Genomic DNA, 18,692 nt, shown 5'->3' with positions numbered 1-18,692 from the left:
TCTGAATGTACTCTATGGGGGGGAAACAGTGCATGACGTTAGTCACATGCGTCAGTGTGAAAGGTGCGGGGCAGGTCTACTCCACTCCTTCAACCACAAAGGCATCATTCTTGTATAATGTCACCATTCGTTGGGGCGGAGGGTAGCCTAGTGGTTTGAGCGTTGGGCCAGTAACCGAAAGGTTGCTGGACCGAATCCCCGAGCTGACAAGGTAAAATCTGTCATTCTGCCCCTGAACAAGGCAGTTAACCTACTGTTCCCTGGTAGGCTGTCATTATAAATAAGAATTTGTTCTTAACTGAAGATCACATGGATCAGAGTTAAGTCTGCCTTAAACACCTGCCTATTACCAAGCCTCCGGCTTTCTCTTTCTGGGGGGTGTGTGTTGGTACAAGCAACCCAATCCTACAATCTGCTATATAGTTCACATTCCTGTAAAAGAGAACTGTGTATAGAACTGTATCTGTTTATGTTGGCAGCGACCATATGGTTATTTGTGTCATAACCATACTTTGCAGTATGTTCTCAAAGGCATAATTTTACTCAGCTGTCTATGTCTAATCTCTCATCAGATAGGCTGATTTTATTGACTGTGTAAAATGCCATCTCAGACAGAGGTGCTCTAGGGGTTACCAAAGGCTGGTACGGTATATGACCCTTAATCTGGTATAACTTAGACATGGTTGTAATACATTAGGTAACATATTGTAAAATACAGAAATAACATTACATTAGTTTGCAGTACTTTACATGTGTGTTTACAGAATCATCCTCTTGTGGTGGTGAGAAATAAGCATAGTGGCATCACGGCAAGACTGGTTTCTTAGTAAATCCTATTTCGAGGAACTCTGGGTGAATGATGTGAATACAGTCTGGCGTCGTGGACGAAGCAGGACCCTACACACCGGGTGCAAATCTAAGCAGAGATGGTAAGGAGTACAAAACTGTGGTTAGATCTAGCAAGATGACAGAGCAGCACTAAGCAGTAGCACAACATTCCAGCCAGCACAGGGCTGATAACTGATACAATCTTGGAGGCTTTCTGTTAGAATTGATTTATGAATATTCAATTCACTCCATATTAGACCATAATGGTCTCTAACATGTATGGGTCTCAATCACAGATGACTTTGAAGTGTTTTTGTAATGTTTGGTGTGGTCATTTCATCAAATTTATTTATAAAGCCCTTCGTACATCAGCTGATACCTCAAAGTGCTGTACAGAAACCCAGCCTAAAACCCCAAACAGCAAGCAATGCAGGTGTAGAAGCACGGTGGCTAGGAAAAACCTGGGAAAGGTCAAAACCTAGGAAGAAACCTAGAGAGGAACCAGGCTATGAGGGGTGGCCAGTCCTCTTCTGGCTGTGCGGGGTGGAGATTATAACAGAACATGGCCAGGATGCGTCTTGTGACCGTAGCATACGTGTAGGTATGTATGGCAGGACCAAATCGGAAAGATAGGTAGGAGCAAGCCCATGTAATGCTTTGTAGGTTAGCAGTAAAACCTTGAAATCAGCCCTTGCCTTAACAGGAAGCCAGTGTAGGGAGGCTAGTACTGGAGTAATATGATCACATTTGTTGGTTCTAGTCAGGAGAAAGTCCTACGTGCCTCAGTCTCCCATTCTTGATGAGAATTCCTCCTCTTGGCTGTGGGTATTCCCCTCTCCAGGGCTGAGGAATGGCTCTCACCACGTACAGATCAACAAGTTAAACAGGCTTAATTATGAAACACGTATTCAATAGTCATCAGCATTCAATAGTCATCTACTTTGGCATTTGGGAATTCCACAAAATGCCACTGGAGGGCAAACTGTCTCCAGGTTTTGCCTTCCGTCTCCCCAGCAACTGCTCTGTGTAGTGTACAGTAGCTACCCACTGGGCACAGACATAAGTTAAAGGTCTATTTTTTATTTATATTTGGTTGTCAACTAACCTGAATTGAATGTGAAATCAACAGAACAATGCATGTCATTGGATTTAGTTGGGTGAAAAAATACTTTCCTTATGTTGATGACTTTAAAAAATCCAATCAGTTTTCTACGTTGATTCAATGTCATTAGAGGTTTTTGTTGTTGATATGTAAAACTGGGTGAATCAGTGTTTTTCCCAGTGGGTAGTTACTCACCTGACCTGGAGCTCCTGCGACCCAGGAGGCCGACAAAGACGCCATCTATGTCTGCTACAGAAAAAGAGTTTGGTTCTTTAAAAACCTAATTACATATGTAACATTTTCACCAAAAGGCGTTGGATAAAATTGTACTGTTTGTGGCCGTAGAGCATTTACACCTAGAAATAAGATGATCACATATTACAGTATGTTACCACTGCATAATGCTACATATTAATTAATCTTCAGACATTTTAGGTCACAGACATGCTGCATTAGTTAAACCTACTGTGTATCGCACAAATAAAATGTTAAAAAGCTGATAACATTTCTAGATGGTGGGCACACGGTCATCCATATCATGTATACTGTGGAAGAACCCGCTACCAGTGACAGAAAACAAAGGCTCTCTTTGGACCGCGGAGTCCCAGACTCTTACCTGCGCTTCTCTTGCCCATCAGACCCACAAAGGTGTCATAGTCGATGTCGCTGTACCTCTTAGAATGAGTTAAATCACTGCTGAGGTAGTCTTGTCTGAACTGGGAGAGCAGATTGTTTGTATCATTAAATAACTCAAATGATTTAGAATTATTTTGTATGATGAATAAACAGACCAACTACTACATGAACCAGTTCAACTGTGAGGAAAGGACAAAACCTTATCCATAGAAATGTAATATATATATACTTAACAAAAATATAAACACAATATGTAAAGTGTTGGTTTCATGAGCTGAACTAAAGTATTCCAGAAAAGTTCCATAACTACAAAAAGCTTATTTCTCTCAAATTTTGTGCACACATTTGTTTGCATCCCTGTTAGTGAGCGTTTCTCCTTTGCCAAGGTAATCCATCCACCTGACAGGTGTGGCATATCAAGAAGCTGATTAAAGAGCATGATCATTACACAGGTGCACCTTGTGCTGGGCACAATAAAAGTCTCCTCTAAAATGTGCAGTTTTGTCACACAACACAATGCCACAGATGTCTCAAGTTTTGAGGGAGCGAGGTATGTTGGTATGCTGACTGCAGGAAGGTCCACCAGAACTGTTGGTAGAGAATTTAATGTTAATTTCTCTACCATAAACTGCCTCCAATGTCGTTTTAGAGAATTTGGCAATACGTCCAAACCAGCCTAACAACCGCAGAACCTTGTGCATGGTGTCACGTGGGCGAGCGGTTTGCTGATGTCAACGTTGTGAACAGTGCTCTATGGTGGTGGTGGGGTTATGGTATGGGCAGGCATAAACTACTGACAATGAACACAGTTGCATTTTATCATTTGAATGCACAAAAATACTGTGATGAGATCCTGAGGTCCATTTCTTTCAAGGGTGTCTGTAACAGATGCATATATGTATTCCCAGTCATGTGAAATCCATAGATTAGGGCCTAATTAATTAATTTCTATTGACTGATTTCCTCATATGAACTGTAACTCAGTAACATTTTTGAAAATGTTGCATTTATATTTTTGTTTAGTATAGACACTAGAGCAGTCTGTACCTGCAGTTGTGAGTTGTAGACTCCATTGGACATGAGATGAGGATAACCAGTAAAGTCAATATGGCCAGTGCCCAGCTGTTTCCCATCATGCTGTCCATGTGGGATACTGTGTAAACTGTAGGAGGAGAAATGCCAGCCATGCCAACCATGAGAAACGGGATGCGTAAAATGTATCTTTAAATAGGCATATATTTGTACTGGGACATTTTTTGTATTAATGTATGCATTTTGTAAAACAGACCCTTTTAAAATAAGTAATGGTAAAAAAATTATAATAATCCAGAAGTATATTTAGCAATTATTTCTCAACATGACATAATAGCTGAATTTATGATACAACGTACAGGAAGTATTTTCCAAGCCCCCCAAATTATATTGCACAAATAAATACTGAGAAAAAAAGCACATCACTGGATGCTATCAGATCACACTATTTACTAAATATCAGAGCACATTTATTGACGTTTGGCAACACAAGACCTGAACAATCAATGCAATGTAGGCATATCTTACTTTTAGTCGTATACATACAGTATAAGGTATATAGTCTACTGCCGTGCTCTAGAACGTTTACTGCCTACACTTTGCCTGCTCTATCATTTAGACATTTAATGCATAGGCATATATATGCTATAGCTTAGTGACAGTTACTTGTAGACTAACAAAAATAAGGTCTAGAAGGAATGTCTACGTTTTGACAGGACGATACATGAATTTGACTGTCTTTTTGACATGTAAAAAGAAATACAAAACTGTAAAAAGATAATTACTTAAAGTAAAAGTTTTTTTTCTCAAGAATGTATGTTAATGAAAAATTCTTACCTTATTGATATTTGTTCAATCTTATGTTGATGACAGAGGACCTGATGCTTCCTCCATGTAACCCTCCTATGTTCTACAAGGACAATGAAATGTCCACTGCCTATCAAAATTCCACCACGATCTCTCTCTCCTAATATCTGCCCAATTATTATAGGTACAGGAGAGCACACATTCGCCTCTCTCTCTCTCTCATCATACTTAGTAACTGGTGCATGACATTTGATTATAACCACAGCAATTAGCAATGCTCATGACCTTTTACCAGAATGGTAGGCTACTGTTTGAATAACTAACAGTTAACTCGAGAATTACAGAAGTGAAAATTGCAATACGATTTTCCAGACCCATTACATTTTTTTCAATTGCACTGGTAATGCAGTGGTTTACTGCATTCCATCAGTCCCAAGCCATTGCATTTACAGTACACTCTATCTTCAATATCTGGATGTGTCAAGAGACATTGTTAAATTATACATTTAAATTAGTGTCAATTTTTTTAACAGATGCTGTCAACCTAAACTACTTTTTAAGCATACTGTATTATCCTCTCAGTAAATATACCTTTGAGTGAAAGTATTTTGTACCCAGACATCATTCTAATTATGTTGAGGTCAGTGGATGATTAATTAACATGATTGATGGGGTCAATATAGAGCCTTACAGGTACAATAGAGCTCACTGCATATATTTGCGGTCTCAAAATGAGTTGGTTAAGAATGCTGCTAGAAAATTATTGAATTTTGTTCTCTTATTGTGTTCAGATAAGAGAGAGATTTCATCAAGCTGAGAAACTATCTCAGCTTGATGAAATCAATATTTCAATCTTTTCATCAATGTTTATTCGGATTTGTGTCAAAGAAGTGAAAGGGTGTCAATAGATGAGTGCATGGCCCTGACATTTCCAGGCAAATGAGCAAATGATCGAATGGTGAGAGCAGTAATGACTCTTGCCTTCTGTAGTCTTGAGATGGAAGGAACAACTTTTGATCAGACCATTGAGGGCAGTTGATTGAACCATTGACTGTGGCAGCATGAGTCTCTACAGTGTGCACCCAACTTTCCTCGCATTGAGCATGATGGTGCAGCTCACCATTCTAAAGCCTTGTGACTGTATGTCTGTTGAAATAACCTTTTATCGTCTTTGTCACATTTCACAAAAAGGTTTGATGAGTCTGTGTGTGCTGGGGGGGGGGGGGGGGGGGGGGTGCGTCTTGTGGGTGTATGTGTCTGCGCTTCTGGTTCTGATGTCTCTATATGTGGCAGATATCTTGGACAACGGGGTTGGGGTGGGCGGGTTCATTGAAAACATTTGTAATTACTTATGAGTCATTGGGAACGGAGACTAACTTTGTCCTAATTATGTTTTGAACAAGACATGTTGTTCGATGTTACTTATCAGTGCATTGTTGGATGATAATGCCTAAAAAGGCTGCCAACTACCTAAAGTATGTTGATAGACTACCTGCAGGATACAGTGCAGTGTTGTATGTCCATTCTCACTGCAAAGGCAGACAAATCAGCTGAGTAGAAGTCTATTCAATGTTATATTTATGTAACAGTCACTAAGCGCATTAGTGTTTGACAAGAGTTTTATTACTTTAGAGGCGGCTGGAAATAATACCTGAATGACTTCTGCCGGGGTAGATGTGTTACCAACACGCTAAACAGCGCGTGTGTGTAAATTGTCTTTGGAGAAGGCGAGAGAAAGTACATGTTCCCTTTCTTTGTGAGTCTGGGAACCTGTATGATACGTTGTCTTTGCGAGTGTGGGTAAGTCTTTGTGTGTGTGTGTGTGTGTGTGTCTGTGTGTGTGCATGCGCACTCTCTTCCTCAGTTCTAAATGTATTGTGTTTCCTGAGGACAGGAGGCTGCTGTTTTTTCCCACATTGTCACCAGGCTGTCAGACATAACAGGGAGCAAACAAACTTCCACACACCAACAACATTGATGACTGGTCTCACCGCTTTTCTACCACAACTGCCATCCATAACCGCCCTGCTGCCTTCCCTCACTAACGTAATTATACTCTGTTCAGAATATGGATTATGCCTGGGTTTAAATCCATTTACCCTTAGGGCAGAGTGACAGGGTGTAATAATATGAACATGAACAAGTAAGCTTCTCTCCATCGCAGGAATATATATCCGACGGATACCATCCTGAAGTTGTTCAAACACACACGCATGGACGACTGTGCACACACATGATGAGAGAACATGCTAACCACACATGGTTTCCACAGCTGCCATCCCACGGTCAAACCCTAATCAAGGTAACCATATTACTGAACTGATGAATCAGTCTAACGCAGTATTACTGAACCACCTGCATTTCCTAAGAGAGCTCCACAATCACTTTATTTTCACTTCTCTCTTCTTTAACCAATTATGTATTTTTCTTCTACAAATTAACAATGTAAAATAATTGCAAAGACACTCCTCATCAAATAATGTACGTCACCTTCAATCACGTCCTAAGCCTTGGTTTATGTGTTTTTATGTATTCGGTGCTGTGTGAGACAGTTACCTCTGAGAGCTCCCTAACCTTGGTTTATTAGTTTGCGCGTGGGTGTTTCAGTGTGTGTTTCCCCTGAGAGACCTCTGTCCCATTCTACATTATTAGTTCTCTTTCATAATGAGTTTAAATCACAATGTTGTGTAACACACTACATGACCAAAAGTATGTGGACACATGCTCGTCGGACGTCTCATTCTAAAATCATGAGCATTAATATGGAGTTGGTGCCCCCTCCACTCTTCTCGGAAGGCTTTCCACTAGATGTTGGAACATTGGTGTGGGGACTTGCTTCCATTCAGCCACGAGCATTAGTGAGGTCGGGCACTGATGCTGGGCGATTTGGCCTGACTCGCAGTTGGCGTTCCAATTCATCCCAACGGTGTTCGATGGGGTTGAGAACAGGGCTCTGTGCAGGCCAGTCAAGTTGTTCCACACCGATCTCGACAAACCATTTCTGTATGGACCTCGCTTTGTGCACGGTGGCATTGTCATGCTGAAACAGGGGCCTTCCCCAAACTGTTTCCACAAATTTGGAAGCACAGAATAGTCTAGAATGTCATTGTATGCTGTAGCGTAAAGATTTCCCTAAGGGGCCTAGCCCGAACCATGAAAACCAGCCCCAGACCATTATTCCTCCTCCACCAAACTTTACAGTTGGCACTATGCATTCGGGCAGGTAGTGTTCTCTTGGAATCCACCGAACACAGATTTGTCCTTCGGATTGCCAGATGGTGAAGCGTGATTCATCACTCCAGAGAACGCGTTTCCACTACTCCAGAGTCCAATGGCGGCGAGCTTTACACCACTCCAGCTGATGCTTGGCATTGCGCAGGGTGATCTTAGGCTTCTGTGCGGCTGCTCTGCCATGGAAACCCCTTTCATGAAGCTCCTGACTAACAGTTCTTGTGCTGACGTTGTTCCAGAGGCAGTTAAAACTCGGTAGTGAGTGTTGCAATCGGGGAAAGACGATTTTTACTCGCTACAAGCTTCAGCACTCGGAGGCCCCGTTCTGTGAGCTTGTGTGGCCTACCACTTCGCGGCTGAGCCGTTGTTGCTCTTAGATGTTTCCACTTCACAATAACAGCACTTACAGTTGACCGGACCAGCTCAAGCAAGTCAGAAATTTGACGAACTGACGTGTTGGAAAGGTGGCATCCTATGCCACGTTGAAAATCACTGAGCTCTTCAGTAAGGCCATTCTACTGCCAATGTTTGTCTATGGAGATTGCATGGCGGTGTGCGATTTTATACACCGGACAGCAATGGGTGTGGCCGAATCCACTAATTTGAAGGGGTGTCCACATACTTTTGTATATATGCAGTGGTGGAAAAAGTACTCAATTGACATACTTGAGTAAAAGTAAAGATACCGTAATAGAAAATTACTCAATTAAATGTGAAAGACACCCAGTTTTAAATGTACTTAAATCATTTCAAATTCCTTACATTAAGCAAAGCAGACAGTTCAGTTTTCTAGTTTTTTTAAATGTTATTTACAGGTAGCCAGGGACACACTCCAACAGTCAGACATAATTTACAAACAAAGCATTTGTGATTAGTGAGTCTGCCAGATCAGAGGCAGTAGGGATGACCAGGGATGTTCTCTTGATAAGTGTGTGTGAATTGGACAATTTTCCTGTCCAAATGTAACAAGTACTTTTGGGTGTAAGGGAAAAATGTGTCATCGTTAGAAAATCTCAAGGTGAATACTACAGTAATACCAACCATTTTAAAATGGTGATTATTATGTGGTTATCAAAAGATAATGGGATTACAGTTTGTTTAGTTGAAAGGAGACAAAAACATAAAAGACAGTTAACACCTTTGAGGAAAAAGAGCTTTCTGGCAGATCATCTTCCCTTGTTCTTTCTCTTCATCTCTCTCTCTCTCTCTCAGTTTTCATTATGATTATTTCATTTTTTAACTTCTGCATCTGTTTTCAAACCAGTGGTCAAGATTACATGCTCTGAGAATGCTCGGAAAAACAAAAATCCACACAATATGATTACTGCTCTTTTGTCTCTTGATTTTTCAAATGGTTTTCAATCATTATCTCAGCTGTATGAAATGCTAGTCTGGGCTAATTACTGAAATTGCACATACCAGGGATGGCATATTCCATCGTATCAACTACGATATTTCACAGCCTTTGCCTATCAAATTTCACCCTATTCCCTTTATGCTGCACTACTTTTAACCAATACTCTGGTCAAAGTTAGTACATTTTATTGGAAATAAGGTGCCATTATATAGGAAATTTGGCACTCAGAGCCTACTCTCGGGAACACTACCCTGAAAATAAAAGTAATTAAGTCTGAGCAGCTGAGCTTTGCACATAACTTGTGTTTGCTTTTCCAGTGGAACTTTGATTAGCCCTTGGGGGATTCCTGTGAAACTGCAATAAGGAAAATTAAATTACAAAAATGTATCTCTTTCATTAGTCACAAGACAAGACCATTCACTGTCTTAAAAGAAATCATATAATTGTTCCTGTCATTTTCTACAATATCAAATGGTTAAGTTTTTGTTTTGTTTTATAGCAATACATAATGCTCCAGGGCTACTTTTGTTTGCATTTTGGTATGTATTTAATTTTTTTGGAACAGAAAACAACATTTATGAAACAAACATTATTCCTTATGTCTAGCACAGCAAATACTTCAATAGTTTAACCATATTTTGCAGAACAGTGATTCAAATATGTGTTTCTAAATATACAGTAACAGTCAAAAGATTGGACACCTACTCATTCAAGGGTTTTTCTTTATTTTTACAATTTTCTACATTGTAGAATAATAGTGAAGGCATCTACACTATGAAATAACACATATGGAATCATGTAGTAACCAAAAAAAAGTGTTAAACAAATCAAAATATATTTTAGATTTTAGATTCTTCAAAGTAACCACTCTGCCTTGATGACAGCTTTGCCAACTTCACCTGGAATGCTTCCACATTGTGGCTACTGTGGTCCAACTCCTCCCAGACCATCTCCACCGGGATGAGGTCGGGTGATTGTGGAGGCCAGGTCATCTGATGTAGCACTCCATCACTCTCCTTCTTGGTCAAGTAGCCCTTACACAGCCTGGAGGTGTATTGGGTCATTATCCTGTTGAAAAACAAATGATAGTCCCATTAAAGGCACAGTCAACTTAGTGTATGTAAACGTCTGACCTACTGGAATTGTGTACAGTGAATTATAAGTGAAATAATCTGTCTGTAAACAATTGTTGGAAAAATGACTTGTGTCATGCACAAAGTAGAAGTCCTAACCGACTTGTCAAAACTATAGTTTGTTAACAAGAAATTTGTAGAGTGGTTGAAAAATGTGTTTTAATGACTCCAACCTAAGTGTATGTAAACTTCTGACTTCAACTGTAGGTGTTCCTTTTGTCCAGGTCGGAAAGGGCAGTGTGGATTGCAATAGAGATTGCATCATCTCTGGATCTGTTGGGGCGGTATGCAAATTGCAGTGGGTCTAGGGCTTCTGGGATAATGGTGTTGATGTGAGCCATGACCAGCATTTCAAAGCACTTCATGGCTACAGACGTGAGTGCTACGAGTCAGTAGTCATTTAGGCAGGTAACCTTAATGTTCTTGGGCACAGGCACTATGGTGGTCTGGTTAAAACATGTTGGTATTATAGACTCGGACAGGGAGAGATTGAAAATGTCAGTGAAGACACTTGCCAGTTGGTCAGCACATGCTTGTAGTACACATCCTGGTAATCCGTCTTGGCCGCGCGGCCTGGTGAATGTTGACCTGTTTAAAAGTCTTACTCACATCGGCTGTGGAGAGCGTTATCACACAGTCTTCCGAAATAACTGCTTTTCTCATGTTTCAGTGTTATTTGCCTCGAAGCGAGCATAGAAGTAGTTTAGCTCATCTGGTTGGCTCGTGTCACTGGGCAGCTCTCGGCTGTGCTTCCCTTTGTAGTCTGTAATGGTTTGCAAGCCCTGCCACATCCGACGAGCGTCAGAGCCGGTGTAGTACGACTCAACCTTAGTCCTGTATTGGCGCTTTTCCTGTTTGATGGTTCTTTGGAGGGCATAGTGGGAATTCTTATATGCTTCCGGGTTAGAGTCCCGCTCCTTGAAAGCAGGCAGCTCTACCCTTTAGCTCAGTGCGGATGCTGCCTCTAATCCATGGTTTCTGGTTGGGGTATGTACGTACGGTCACTGTGGGGACGACGTCATCGATGCACTTATTGATGAAACCAATGACTGATGTGGTGTTCTCCTCAATGCCATCGGAGGAATCCCAGAACAAATTCCAGTCTGTGCTAGCAAAACTGTCCTATAGCTTAGAATCTGCTTCATCTGAACCCTTTTTTATTGATCTAGTCACTGGTGCTTCCTGCTTTAATTTTAGCTTGTAAACCGGAATTAGGAAGATATAATTATGGTCAGATTTGCCAAATGGAGGGCGAGGGAGAGCTTTGTATGTGTCTCTGTGTATGGAGTAAAGGTGGTCCAGAGTTTTTTCCCCTCATGTTGCACATTAAACATGCTGATAGAAATTTGTTAAAACAGATTTCAGTTTCCCTGCATTAAAGTCCATGGCTACTAGGAGTGCCGCCTCTGGGTGAGCGTTTTCCTGTTTGCTTATGGCGGAATACAGCTCATTCAATGCTGTCTTAGTTACAGCCTCAGTCTGTGGTGGTACATAAACAGCTGCGAAAAATACAGATGAAAAGTATCTCGGGAGATAGTGTGGTCTACAGCTTATCATGAGATACTCTACCTCAGGCAAGCAATAGCTCGAGACTACCTTAAATACAGTGGGTAGCGAAAGTATTCACCACCGTTGGTATTTTTCCTATTTTGTTGCCTTACAATCTGGAATTAAATTCGATTTTTGGGGAGTTTGTATTATTTGATTTACACAACATGCCTACCACTTTGAAGATGCAAAATATTTTTTCTTGTGAAACAAACAAGAAACTAGATTAAAAAACAGAACTTGAGCGTGCATAATATTCACCCCCCCAAAGTCAATACTTTGTAGAGCCACCTTTTGCAGCAATTACAGCTGCAAGTCTCATGGGGCATGTCTCTATAAGCTTTGCATCTAGCCACTGGGATTTTTGCCCATTCTTCAAGGCAAAACTGCTTCAACTCCTTCAAGTTGAATGGGTTCCGCTGGTGTACAGCAATCTTTAAGTCATACCACAGATTTCAATTGGATTGAGGTCTGGGCTTTGACTAGGCCATTCCAAGACATTCAGATCTTTCCCTTAAATCACTCGAGTGTTGCTTTAGCAGTATGCTTAGGGTCATTGTCCTGCTGGAAGGTGAACCTCCGTCCCAGTCTCAAATCTCTGGAAGACTGAAACAGGTTTCCCTCAAGAATTTGCCTGTATTTATCTCCATCCATCATTCTTTCAATTCTGACCAGTTTCCCAGTCCCTGCCGGTGAAAAACATGGTGGGATGGTGTTCTCGGGGTGATGAAAGATGTTGAGTTTGTGCGAGACATAGCGTTTTCTTGATGGCCAAAAAGCTCAATTTTAGTCTAATCTGACCAGAGTACCTTCTTCCATTGGTTTGGGGAGTCTCCCACATGCCTTTTGGCGAACACCAAATGTGTTGTCTTTGCAGCAATTCGACCATGAAGGCCTGATTCCCACAATCTCCTCTGAACAGTTGATGTTGAGACGTGTCTGTTACTTGAACTCTGTTAAGCATTTATTTGGGCTACAATTTATGAGGCTGGTAACACTAATGAACTTATCCTCTGCAGCAGAGGTAACTCTGGGTCTTCCCTTCCCGTGACGGTCCTCATGAGAGTCAGTTTCATCATAGCGCGTGATGATTTTTACGACTGCACTTGAAGAAACTTAAGAATTTCAATTTCATGTATATTGATCTCATCCCGTCAGTAGATGATGCCTGGTTATTTAAAAAAAAATGCCTTCCTCACCATCTTAAATAAGCATGCCCCATTCAAGAAATTTAGAACCAGGAACAGATATAGCCCTTGGTTCACTCCAGACCTGACTGCCCTTAACCAACACAAAAACATCCTATGGCGTTCTGCATTAGCATCGAACAGCCCCCGTGATATGCAACTTTTCAGGGAAGCTAGAAACCAATATACACAGGCAGTTAGAAAAGCCAGGGCTAGCTTTTTCAAGCAGAAATTTGCTTCCTGCAACACAAACTCAAAAAGTTCTGGGACACTGTAAAGTCCATGGAGAATAAGAACACCTCCTCCCAGCTGCCCACTGCACTGAGGACAGGAAACACTGTCACCACTGATAAATCCACTATAATTGAGAATTTCAATAAGCATTTTTCTACGGCTGGCCATGCTTTCCACCTGGCTACCCCTACCCCGGTCAACAGCACTGTACCCCCACACAGCAACTCGCCCAAGCCTTCCCCATTTCTCCTTCTCCCAAATCCAGTCAGCTGATGTTCTTAAAGAGCTGCAAAATCTGGACTCCTACAAATCAGCCGGGCTAGACAATCTGGACCCTTTCTTTCTAAAATTATCTGCCGAAATTGTTGCAACCCATATTACTAGCCTGTTCAACCTTTCTTTCGTGTCGTCTGAGATTCCCAAAGAATGGAAAGCAGCTGTGGTCATCCCCCTCTTCAAAGGGGGGGACACTCTTGACCCAAACTGCTACAGACCTATATCTATCCTACCCTGCCTTTCTAAGGTCTTCGAAAGCCAAGTCAACAAACAGATTACCGACCATTTTGAATCCCACCATACCTTCTCCGCTATGCAATCTGGTTTCAGAGCTGGTCATGGGTGCACCTCAGCCAAGCTCAAGGTCCTAAACGATATCCTAACCGCCATCGATAAGAAACAATACTGTGCAGCCGTATTCATTGACCTGGCCAAGGCTTTCGACTCTGTCAATCACCACATCCTCATCGGCAGACTATATAGCCTTGGTTTCTCAAATGATTGCCTCGCCTGGTTCACCAACTACTTCTCTGATAGAGTTCAGTGTGTCAAATCGGAGGGCCTGTTGTCCGGGCCTCTGGCCGACTCTCTTCTCTGTATACATCAATGATGTCGCTCTTGCTGCTGGTGAGTCTCTGATCCACCTCTACGCCGACGACACCATTCTGTATACTTCTGGCCCTTCTTTGGACACTGTGTTAACAACCCTCCAGACGAGCTTCAATGCCATACAACTCTCCTTCCGTGGCCTCCAATTGCTCTTAAATACAAGTAAAACTAAAGGCATGCTCTTCAACCGATCGCTGCCTGCACCTGCCCGCCCGTCCAACATCACTACTCTGGACGGTTCTGACTTAGAATATGTGGACAACTACAAATACCTAGGTGTCTGGTTAGACTGTAAACTCTCCTTCCAGACTCACATCAAACATCTCCAATCCAAAGTTAAATCTAGAATTGGCTTCCTATTTCGCAACAAAGCATCCTTCTCTCATGCTGCCAAACATACCCTTGTAAAACTGACCATCCTACAAATCCTCGACTTCGGCGATGTCATTTACAAAATAGCCTCCAATACCCTACTCAATCAATTGGATGCAGTCTATCACAGTGCCATCCGTTTTGTCACCAAAGCCCCATATACTACCCACCACTGCGACCTATACGCTCTCGTTGGCTGGCCCTCGCTTCATACTCGTCGCCAAACCCACTGGCTTCAGGTCATCTACAAGACCCTGCTAGGTAAAGTCCCCCCTTATCTCAGCTCGCTGGTCACCATAGCAGCACCCACCTGTAGCACGCGCTCCAGCAGGTATATCTCTCTGGTCACCCCCAAAACCAATTCTTCTTTTGGCCGCCTCTCCTTCCAGTTCTCTGCTGCCAATGACTGGAATGAACTACAAAAATCTCTGAAACTGGAAACACTTATCTCCCTCACTAGCTTTGAGCACCAGCTGTCAGAGCAGGTCACAGATTACTGCACCTGTACATAGCCCATCTATAATTTAGCCCAAACAACTACCTCTTTCCCTACTGTATTTATTTATTTTGATCCTTTGCACCCCATTATTTCTTTCTACTTTGCACATTCTTCCACTGCAAATCTACCATTACAGTGTTTTACTTGCTATATTGTATTTACTTCGCCACCATGGCCTTTTTTTTGCCTTTACCTCCCTTATCTCACCTCATTTTCTCACATTGTATATAGACTTATTTTTCTACTGTATTATTGACTGTATGTTTGTTTTACTCCATGTGTAACTCTGTGTTGTTGTATGTGTTGAACTGCTTTGCTTTATCTTGGCCAGGTCGCAATTGTAAATGAGAACTTGTTCTCAACTTGCCTACCTGGTTAAATAAAGGTGAAATGAATAAATAAATCAATAAAATGTAATTATATCTAACACAATGTTGAAAAACAGAATGCTTCCCATCACAAGATCACATAACTAGATGTGAGCTGGACGTGATCCCAACACTGCCACCAATGTAGTGAAAGAAAGTGAAAGCTGCAACAGGGAGTCTAACCAGAACTTATACGTGGAAAAGTGAGCTCTAACACCTGTTGCCTTGAAAGCCTAGTAGGCCTCTGGGCAGAGGCAGTAGGCCTACAATGCTGGCATATGCTTTGTTACAATAGCCTAAGTATATAACATGATTGACACAACCGTAATAATCATCACTTCCGGCGCCGACCAAGATGGCCGCCTCGCTTCGCGTTCCTTGGAAAATATGCAGTATTTTGTTTTTTTATGTGTTATTCCTTACATTGGTACCCCAGGTAATCTTAGGTTTCATTACATACAGTCGGGAGGAACTACTGAATATAAGAGCAACGTCAACTCACCATCGTTCCAACCAGGAATATGACTTTCCCGAAACGGATCCAGTGTTTTGCCTTCCACCCAATACAACGGATCTGATCCCAGCCGGCGACCCTATGCGACGCCGTAAAAGAGGCAAACGTAGCGGTCTCCTGGTCAGGCTTCGGAGACGGGCACATCGCGCTCCACTCCCTAGCATACTACTCGCCAATGTCCAGTCTCTTGACAATAAGGTTGATGAAATCCGAGCACGGGTAACATTCCAGAGGGACATCAGAGATTGTAACGTTCTCTGCTTCACGGAAACATGGCTAACTCAAGAGACGCTAACGGAGTCGGTGCAGCCAGCTGGTTTCTTCACGCATCGCGCCGACAGAAACATACATCTTTCTGGTAAGAAGAGGGGCGGGGGGGTATGCCTTATGATTAACGAGACGTGGTGTGATCATAACAACATACAGGAACTCAAGTCATTCTGTTCACCTGATCTAGAACTCCTCACAATCAAATGTCGACCCCATTATCTACCAAGGGAATTCTCTTCGATTATAATCACAGCCGTATATATCCCCCCCCAAGCAAACACAACGATGGCCCTGAACGAACTTTATCTGACTCTTTGTAAACTGGAAACCAAACACCCTGAGGCTGCATTCATCGTAGCTGGGGATTTTAACAAGGCCAATCTGAAAACAAAACTCCCTAAATTCTATCAGCATATCGATTGTGCTACCAGGGCTGGTAAAACCTTGGATCATTGTTACACTAATTTCCGCGACGCATATAAGGCCCTCCCCCGCCCTCCTTTCGGAAAAGCTGACCACGACTCCATTTTGTTGCTTCCAGCCTACAAACAGAAACTAAAACAACAAGCTCCCTCGCTCAGGTCTGTTCAACGCTGGTCCGACCAATCTGATTCCACGCTTCAAGACTGCTTCGATCACGCGGATTGGAGTATGTTCTGCATTGCGTCCAACAACAACATTGACGAATATGCTGATTCGGTGAGCGAGTTCATTAGAAAGTGCATTGACGATGTCGTACCCACAGCAACGATTAAAACATTCCCAAACCAGAAACCGTGGATTGACGGCAGCATTCGCGTGAAACTGAAAGCGCGAACCACTGCTTTTAACCAGAGCAAGGTGACCGGAAACATGACCGAATACAAACAGTGTAGCTATTCTCTCCGCAAGGCAATCAAACTAGCTAAGTCCCAGTACAGAGACAAAATTGAGTCGCAATTCAACAGCTCAAACACAAGAGGTATGTGGCAGGGTCTACAGTCAATCACGGATTACAAAAAGAAAACCAGCCCCGTCGCGGACCAGGATGTCTTGCTCCCAGACAGGCTTAATAACTTTTTTGCTCGCTTTGAGGACAATACAGTGCCACTGACACGGCCCGCTACCAAAACCTGCAGGCTCTCCTTCACTGCAGCCGAGGTGAGTAAAACATTTAAACGTGTTAACCCTCGCAAGGCTGCAGGCCCAGACTGCATGCCCAGCCGCATCATCAGAACATGCGCAGACCAGCTGGCTGGTGTGTTTACGGACATATTCAATCAATCCTTATCCCAGTCTGCTGTTCCCACATGCTTCAAGAGGGCAACCATTGTTCCTGTTCCCAAGAAAGCTAAGGTAACTGAGCTAAACGACTACCGCCCCGTAGCACTCACTTCCATCATCATGAAGTGCTTTGAGAGACTAGTCAAGGACCATATCACCTCCACCCTACCGGACACCCTAGACCCACTCCAATTTGCTTACCGACCCAATAGGTCCACAGACGACGCAATCGCAACCACACTGCACACTGCCCTAACCCATCTGGACAAGAGGAATACCTATGTGAGAATGCTGTTCATCGACTACAGCTCAGCATTTAACACCATAGTACCCTCCAAACTCGTCATCAAGCTCGAGACCCTGGGTCTCGACCCCGCCCTGTGCAACTGGGTCCTGGACTTCCTGACGGGCCGCCCCCAGGTGGTGAGGGTAGGTAACAACATCTCCACCCCGCTGATCCTCAACACTGGGGCCCCACAAGGGTGCGTTCTGAGCCCTCTCCTGTACTCCCTGTTCACCCACGACTGCGTGGCCATGCACGCCTCCAACTCAATCATCAAGTTTGCGGATGACACTACAGTGGTAGGCTTGATTACCAACAACGATGAGACGGCCTACAGGGAGGAGGTGAGGGCCCTCGGAGTGTGGTGTCAGGAAAATAACCTCACACTCAACGTCAACAAAACAAAGGAGATGATTGTGGACTTCAGGAAACAGCAGAGGGAGCACCCCCCTATCCACATCGACGGGTCAGTAGTGGAGAAGGTGGAAAGTTTTAAGTTCCTCGGTGTACACATCACGGACAAACTGAATTGGTCCACCCACACAGACAGCGTTGTGAAGAAGGCGCAGCAGCGCCTCTTCAACCTCAGGAGGCTGAAGAAATTCGGCTTGTCACCAAAAGCACTCACAAACTTCTACAGATGCACAATCGAGAGCATCCTGTCGGGCTGTATCACCGCCTGGTACGGCAACTGCTCCGCCCACAACCGTAAGGCTCTCCAGAGGGTAGTGAGGTCTGCACAACGCATCACTCCCGGGGGCAAACTACCTGCCCTCCAGGACACCTACACCACCCGATGTCACAGGAAGGCCATAAAGATCATCAAGGACAACAACCACCCAAGCCACTGCCTGTTCACCCCGCTATCATCCAGAAGGCGAGGTCAGTACAGGTGCATCAAAGCAGGGACCGAGAGACTGAAAAACAGCTTCTATCTCAAGGCCATCAGACTGTTAAACAGCCACCACTAACATTTAGCGGCCGCTGCCAACATACTGACTCAACTCCAGCCACTTTAATAATGGGAATTGATGGAAATTATGTAAAAATGTACCACTAGCCACTTTAAACAATGCCACTTAATATAATGTTTACATACCCTACATTACTCATCTCATATGTATATGTATATACTGTACTCTA

The sequence above is a fragment of the Salvelinus namaycush genome, chromosome 2 (genome assembly GCF_016432855.1).
Source record: "Salvelinus namaycush isolate Seneca chromosome 2, SaNama_1.0, whole genome shotgun sequence".
Lineage (NCBI taxonomy): Eukaryota > Metazoa > Chordata > Actinopteri > Salmoniformes > Salmonidae > Salvelinus > Salvelinus namaycush.
This window is presented reverse-complemented; position numbering follows the sequence as displayed.